Source organism: Salvelinus namaycush, chromosome 37 (assembly GCF_016432855.1).
Source record: "Salvelinus namaycush isolate Seneca chromosome 37, SaNama_1.0, whole genome shotgun sequence".
Lineage (NCBI taxonomy): Eukaryota > Metazoa > Chordata > Actinopteri > Salmoniformes > Salmonidae > Salvelinus > Salvelinus namaycush.
In genome coordinates this window covers 7,600,930-7,609,061 of record NC_052343.1, presented here as the reverse complement: position 1 = coordinate 7,609,061, position 8,132 = coordinate 7,600,930, and positions in this window count along the sequence as shown.

Sequence of the window (8,132 nt, the reverse complement as noted above, 5' to 3'; positions counted from 1 at the left end):
CGCTGTGGTAACCATTAACAGATGGTTAAAAGGCTTTAAAACAATATCATGCAAAGTCACTGGCACGGAGACACAGGGAAAATAGTGCTTCTGAGAAAACATGTCTGTTTCAGACTGCATTCCCATTTGTGATATTAGTGCTCACACAGCGATGTTGGGAAATCCCACAGCCTGCCAAACACGTCACTTTCTATTTAAAGTGTGTCCTTGATCCCTAGTAAGGTATTGGTTAATCATTGGTCTCAATCATTAGAGTTGAGATTTCTTTCTGCTTGAGGTTCACATTAGGTGTTGGTTGAGTCTGTGCTTGTCGTCCATAAGCATCTCCTGCTTCAGCATCTTATGTTATTCTTTACTATGAAACTACACTGTCTGTGGACCCCTGCAGATGAGGGCAGTTTTCTGGAAGTTAGATTGGATATTGTAAAGACCTGTGTGTTCTGACCTGTCAGTTAGGGAGAAAACGGCTCCAACGGGTGGGCAGTATGTGCGGAGTGAGACCTCGTTTATCCAGGCACAGATGGAGAAAGTGGTGTCAGATGGGTCGCCCAAAAATAAACCTCCCTGCTGTCTGTACACTCGTGGGTTATACCAATTCTGTGGGTCACAGTCCAGGGCTAATAGGGTAGGTGGGGAAGTCCATGAGGGGCGTGACTCAGGGGGCAACTATTCAACTGTAAGTGTTAATGCAAAACGACTCTTTAGTTCACACACACATACACACACACACACACACACACACACACACACACACACACACACACACACACACACACACACACACACACACACACACACACACACACACACACACACACACACACACACACACACAGCAGATGAGGAGGGAATGTGGCCTGTGTTTAGGATGGGCTATTCAGTCAAAGAGAACCCAAATATCCTTGGAATTGATATATCACTGGATAACTATTAATTAATTCACAATAAAGACAAATATTTCTCTATTTATGTCTTCAAGTGTGTTGAACTCGTAAAATATTTCACAGCTGCTCTGAACCATAGACTGTGCTCTGAACACATGCATATTCATTCTGTCAATTGGATAGTAGTAAATCATGTAGGATATTTGTTTAGATATGAGTGCACAAAACTCATGATGGTTAAACAGAAGTGTTAAACGACAGTTTAACACCTTAAAACCCCCCCCCCCCCCCCCCCCAAAATAATATATTCTGACAGAGGTACAGTGTATTCAATAAAAGTATTGCAGCTAAATTATTTCTGTGGATAAAGAGTACGATACTGAGGCCTTTTGGTGACCCCTTACAATGTGAACTTTTGAACCGTAAACACTGCAAAACAACCCCTGCTTGATGGAGAGACAACTCTCTTTGACACTTTAACCACTTTACGACCACTAACCCCTACTTTGCCTGCTCTCACATCTACTCATGAGGTGAACAATGTACTGTAGGCGTTTGCTTTTGGCTTCCTGCTTTAAATTAATCAAATAGGCTCTCAGATAGCACTATTTGTTTTGAGATTGATTTGTGCCACACATTTGGTTATAGAAATTTGTCTATACCAAAATAGGTTCATCATCGCTGTCCAAGTTTCTGGCAAAAGTGGCAGGCTGTTTCAAGGTTTAAACGTTCCAAGGCCTCTTCTTTTCTTCTATCTTACATGAGGATTTTTATCTTACATGATGATTTTGGGACCAGGGCCCATATTCACAAAGCATCTCAGAGTGCTGATGTACGATGAATTTTACCTTCAAAATCATAATGAGTAACATTACATGGACAGGGGGATCTGAACCTAGATCTGCACTACTACTCTGAGAGGATTTATGAATACAGGCCCTACTCTTTAAATATTGATGATGACGAGCAACACATGCCAGTAACGCTACACTAAGCTTCACAAGGCGCTTAGTGTCATTTTGTCGTCAGATATGTTTTTCTCTTTCTCTCAATGGGGCTGTCCCACAATGAGTTTTCCAACAGGCAGAACAAGTATTACACAGTAGATAAAAGGATGTTATGACAAAAGCAAGAAGAGTCTTTAGGTGATTTGCCAGCAGGCACGGTTATAGGCTGTGTTGTGTCTTGAGAACAAAGCTATTGCTATGAGTGGAAAAGTCTAACTTCCCTTTGCTAGTTACAGTGGTGTAAAGATTTTTATTTAATTTTATTAACCTTTATTTAACTAGGCAAGTCAGTTAAGAACAAATTATTATTTACAATGACGGCCTACCAAAAGGCAAAAGGCCTCCTAAATACAATATAAATATAGGACAAAACACACATCACAACAAGAGAGACAACACAACACTACATAGAGACCTAAGACAACAACATAGCAAGGCAGCAACACATGACAACACAGCATGGTAGCAACACAACATCACAACAACATGGTAGCACCACAACATGGTAGCAGCACAAAACATGGTACAAACGTTATTGGGCACAGCAACAGCACAAAGGGCAAGAAGGTAGAGACAACAATACATCACACAAAGCAGCCACAACTGTCAGTAAGAGTGTCCATGATTGAGTCTTTGAATGAAGAGATTGAGATAAAACTGTCCAGTTTGAGTGTTTGTTGCAGCTTGTTCCAGCTGCAAGCTGCCGCGAACTGAAAAGAGGAGCGACCCAGGAATGTGTGTGCTTTGGGGACCTTTAACAGAATGTGACTGGCAGAACGGGTGTTGTATGTGGAGGATGAGGGCTGCAGTAGATATCTCAGATAGGGGGGAGTGAGGCCTAAGAGGGTTTAATAAATAAGCATCAACCAGTGGGTTTTTTGACGGGTATACAGAGATGACGAGTTTACAGAGGAGTATAGCATGCAGTGATGTGTCCTATAAGGAGCATTGGTGGAGAATCTGATGGCCGAATGGTTAAGAACATCTAGCCGCTCGAGAGCACTCTTACCTGCCGATCTATAAATTACGTCTCCGTAGTCTAGCATGGGTATGATGGTCATCTGGATCAGGGTTAGTTTGGCAGCTGGGGTGAAAGAGGAGCGATTATGATAGAGGAAACCAAGTCTAGATTTAACTTTAGCCTGCAGCTTTGATATGTGCTTAGAGAAGGACAATGCACCAACTAGCCATACTCCCAAGTACTTGTATGAGGTGACTACCTCAAGCTCTAAACCCTCATAGGTAGTAATAACACCTGTGGGTTCTTCTTACCAAACCACATGACCTTTGTTTTGGAGGTGTTCAGAACAAGGTTAAGGACAGAAAGCTTGTTGGACACTAAGAAAGCTTTTTGTAGAGCATTTAACACCAAATCCGGGGAGGGGATAGCTGAGTATAAGACTTTATCATCTGCATATAAATGGATGAGAGAGCTTCCTACTGCTTGAGCTATGTTGTTGATGTAAATTGAGTAGAGTATGGGGCCTAGGATCGATCCTTGGGGTACTCCCTTGGTGACAGGCAGTGGCTGAGACAGCAGATTTTCTGACTTTATACACTGCACTCTGAGAGAGGTGGTTAGCAAACCAGGCCAAAGACCCCTCAGAGACACCAAAACTCCATAGCAGGCCCACAAGTATGGAATGGTCCACTGTATCAAAAGCTTTGGCCAAGTCAATAAAAATAGCAGCACAATATTGCTTAGAATCAAGGGCAATGGTGACATCATTGAGGACCTTTAAGGTTGCAGTGACACATCCATAACCTGAGCGGAAACCAGATTGCATACCCAAGAGAATACTATAGACATCAAGAAAGCCAGTCAGTTGATTATTGACAACCACAGATGTTTTTTGGGGGTCAAGTTTAAGGAGCTCCTTTAGTACCTCGGACTCAGTTACTGCCTGCAGGGAGAAACATTGTAACGGGGCGGTGGAAAAAGAGGGAGAAGCATCGGGGATAGTCGCATTAGAAGGAATGGGAGATGAGGAAATTTTGGACGGGCAAGGAGGCATGGCTGAGTCAAATAGGAATCCTGACTTAATGAAGTGGTGATTAAAGAGCTCAGCCATGTGCTTCTTGTCAGTAACAACCACATCATCAACATTATTAAGGGACATGGGCAGCTGTGAGGAGTAGGGTTTATTCTCTAGGTATTTAACTATTTTCCAGAACCTCTTGGGCTTAGACCCACAGAGAGAGAACTGCTCCTTAAAGTAACTAACTTTGGCCTTCCGGATAGCCTGAGTGCACTTATTTCTCATTTGCCTGAACAATAGCCACTCAGCCTGATTATGCGCGTGCCGAGCCTTTCGCCAAATGCAATTCTTGAGGTGGAGTAACTCTGCGAGATCATGGTCGAACCAGGGGCTGAACCTGTTGTTAATTCTCATTTTCTTTATTGGGGGCGTGTTTGTTAACAATATCACTGAAAATATTTTTTTTAAAGAAGGTCCAAGCGTCTTCGACAGAGGGGATCCAGCTGATTCTATACCATTTAAAAAAGGTAACCCTTCCACAAGCTTCCCACTATGAGTTGGGTGAATTTTGGCCCATTCCTCCTGACAAAGCTGGTGTAACTGAGTCAGGTTTGTAGGCCTCCTTGTTCGCACATGCTTTTTCAGTTCTGCCCACAAATTTTGTATAGGATTGAGGTCAGAGCTTTATGATGGCCACTCAAATACCTTGACTTTGTTGTCCTGAAGCCATTTTGCCACAACTTTGGAAGCATGCTTGGGGTCATTGTCCATTTGGAAGACCCATTTGCGACCAAGCTTTCACTTCCTGACTGATGTCTTGAGATGTTGCTTCAATATATCCACATAATTTTCCTCTTCCCTCATGATGCCATCTATTTTGTGAAGTGCAACAGTCCCTCCTGCAGCAAAGCACCCCCACAACATGATGCTGCCACCCCCGTGCTTCACGGTTGGGATGGTGTTCTTTGGCTTGCAAGCGTCCCCCTTTTTCTTCCTAACATAACGATGGCCATTATTTCCAAACAGTTCCATTTTTGTTCCGTCAGACCAGAGGACATTTCTCCAAAAAGTACAATCTTTGTCCCCATATGCTTTTTTATGGCGGTTTTGGAGCAGTGGCTTCTTCCTTGCTGAGCGGCCTGTCAGGTTATGTCGATATAGGACTCGTTTTACTGTGGATATAGATACTTTTGTATCTGTTTCCTCCAGCATCTTCACAAGGTCCTTTGCTGTTGTTCTGGGATTGCTTTGCACTTTTCGCACCAAAGTATGTTCATCTCTAGGAGACAGAACTCATCTCCTTCCTGAGCGGTATGACGGCTTCGTGGTCCCATGGTGTTTATACTGCGTACCATTGTTTGTACAGGTGAACGTGGTACCTTCAGGTGTTTGGAAATTGCTCCCAAGGATGTACCAGACTTGTGGAGGTTTAAAAAAAAAATCTGAGGTCTTGGCTGATTTCTTTTGATTTTCCTTTGATGTCAAGCAAAGAGGCAGTGAGTTTGAAGGTAGGCCTTGAAATACATACACAGGTACACCTCCAATTGACTCAAATGATGTCAATTTGCCTATCAGAAGCTTCTAAAGCCATTACATAATTTTCTGGAATTTCTCAAGCTGTTTAAAGGCACAGTCAACTTAGTGTATGTAAACTTATGACCCACTGGAATTGTGATACAGTGAATTATAAGTGAAATAATCTGCCTGTAAACAATTGTTGGAAAAATTACTTGTGTCATGCACAAAGTAGATCTCTGAACCGACTTGCCAAAACTATAGTTTGTTAACAAGAAATTTGTGGAGTGGTTGAAAAATTAGGTTTAATGACTCCAACCTAAGTGCATGTAAACTTCCGACTTCAACTATAAATAACATTTCAAATATTTAGCAGGACAGGAAAATGGCCCAGTTCTCACACTTATCAAGAGTACATGTGTGATATGGTGAGGTTAGACCCAGGTTCAGAGAAGAGTCCAGACAAGGAATCAGCGGTTAAGGATAAACATAACACTTTACTGAGAAACGGTAACGGAAGGATCACAGTATCACTGGGAAAACAACAAATATGAAGTCTCGAAAACTCACTCAGTAGACAAACGCACACGGCACATAATTCAAGCTTCAGCAAAGGACAACCGAAAACACACTTCTTTTAACAGGGAAATAATAATAAGTAAATAGGACACACCTGAGTGTCGTTAATGTCTCTAGGTAGGTCTCTGCCGCCCTCTGGTGACATGTGGAACCATGACAACATGTGTTCATCCCTACTGCCTCTGATCTGGCGGACTCAATAACACAAATACTTTGTTTTTAAATGATGTCTGAGTGTTGGAGTGTGCCCCTGGCTATCCGTCAATTTAAAAAACAAGAACACTGTGCCGTCTGGTTTGTTTAATATAGCATAAACTTTTGCTTTTGATACTTAAGTGTATTTGAGCAATTCAATGTAGTTTTTATACTTATCTTTAAAACCAAATATTGTATTACTTTTACTCAAGTAGTATTTTACTGGGTGATTTTCACTTTTACTTGAGTCATTTTTTATTATTATTAATGTATCTTTACTTTTGCTCAGGTATGACAATTGGGTACTTATTCCACCACTATCTAGTTACTATTTGGGTATTGTCTTCTAGTTGTGTCTACGCAAGGGGTACTTTAGGTTACTTGTGGATTCACTTGTAGGCTTACCACTGGAAAGCTGTAGGCCTACATGGCAAGGGAAAATGATCACTATGTACATTCTATCTGGTCTATGTCAAGATAAAAAGCAAAGTCAATATAAGTCAATATAAGTCAATAGTTGGGGTTGTGATTCTTGCAATTTGAATGGTCTCAATACCACTCAACAGAACTTTGCCTAAGGGCTTGTTTGTTCACTGTTTTTCCGAGACTACGTTAGTTTGATACATCCTAACATATGTGCCAATATTTGCCTTGCAAATAGCTCAAGGCAATGTCACTGTAACCCCAGGACCTGAACTGTCAGTGCATCCAGTTGGTCCAAGCACTCAGGTCTGTTGATAAATAAATATGTCGAGCACGTATGGTAGATATTGAATTATTTGTGCAAGGTTCATGCCACCATCATCATTTCAGTCTCCATCACTCTGGTATATCTTAATCAAGACTAATGATGTTTCCTCCTGTCCAATTTATGCCAGGACAGAAATAACTTGCTGTAGTATAGCAACAAATTATGGAACATGTCTATAAGACCTCTCGCCTGCCTTATACTGTGTATGCAGCGTACATGACCAATGACATTTCTGCAGAAGCACTGTAGTGACTGCAAAAATGTAACAATTGTGGTGGACTTTGTTACAGTATAAGTAGGAAACATTTTGCTAGTGTAACTATACTGAACAAAAATACATGTAGCATATATATGTATATGTACATGTAGCAATTTCAAAGATTTTGCTGAGTTTTACAGTTCATGTAAGGAAATCAGTCAATTTAAATACTGTATATTCATTAGGCCCTAATCTATGGATTTCAAATGACTGGGAATACAGATATGCATCTTTTGGTCACATATATCTTTCAAAAAAGGTAGGGGCATGGATCAGAAAACCAGTCAGTATCTGGTGTGACCACCATTTGCCTCATGCAGCACAACACATCTCCTTCGCATAGAGTTGATCAGGCTGTTAATTGTGGCCTATGGAATATTGTCCCATTCCTTTTCAATGGATGTGCGAAGTTGATGGATATTGGCGGGAACTGGAACATGCTGTCGTACACGTCGATCCAGAACATCCCAAACGTGCTCAATGGGTGACATGTCTGGTGAGTATGCAGGCCATGGAAGAACTGGGACATTTGTGTACTGATCCTTACGACATGGGACCGTGCATTATTATGCTGAAACATGAGGTGATGGCGGCGGATGACTGGCACGACAATGGGCCTCAGCATTTGGTCACGGTATCTCTGTGCATTCAAATTTCCCTCGATAAAATGCACTTGTGTTCATTGTCCATAGCTTATGCCTGCCCATACCATAAGCCCACCAGCCACCATGGGGCACTCTGTTCACAACGTTGACATCGGCAAACCACTCGCCCACACGACGCCATACACGTGGTCTGCGGTTGTGAGGCCGGTTGGACGTACAGCCAAATTCTCTAAAATAACATCTTATGGTAGAGAAATGAACATTCAATTATCTGGCAACAGCTCTGGTGGACATTCCTGCAGTCAGCATACCAATTGCACACTCCCTCAAAACTTGAGACATCTGTGGCATTGTGTCC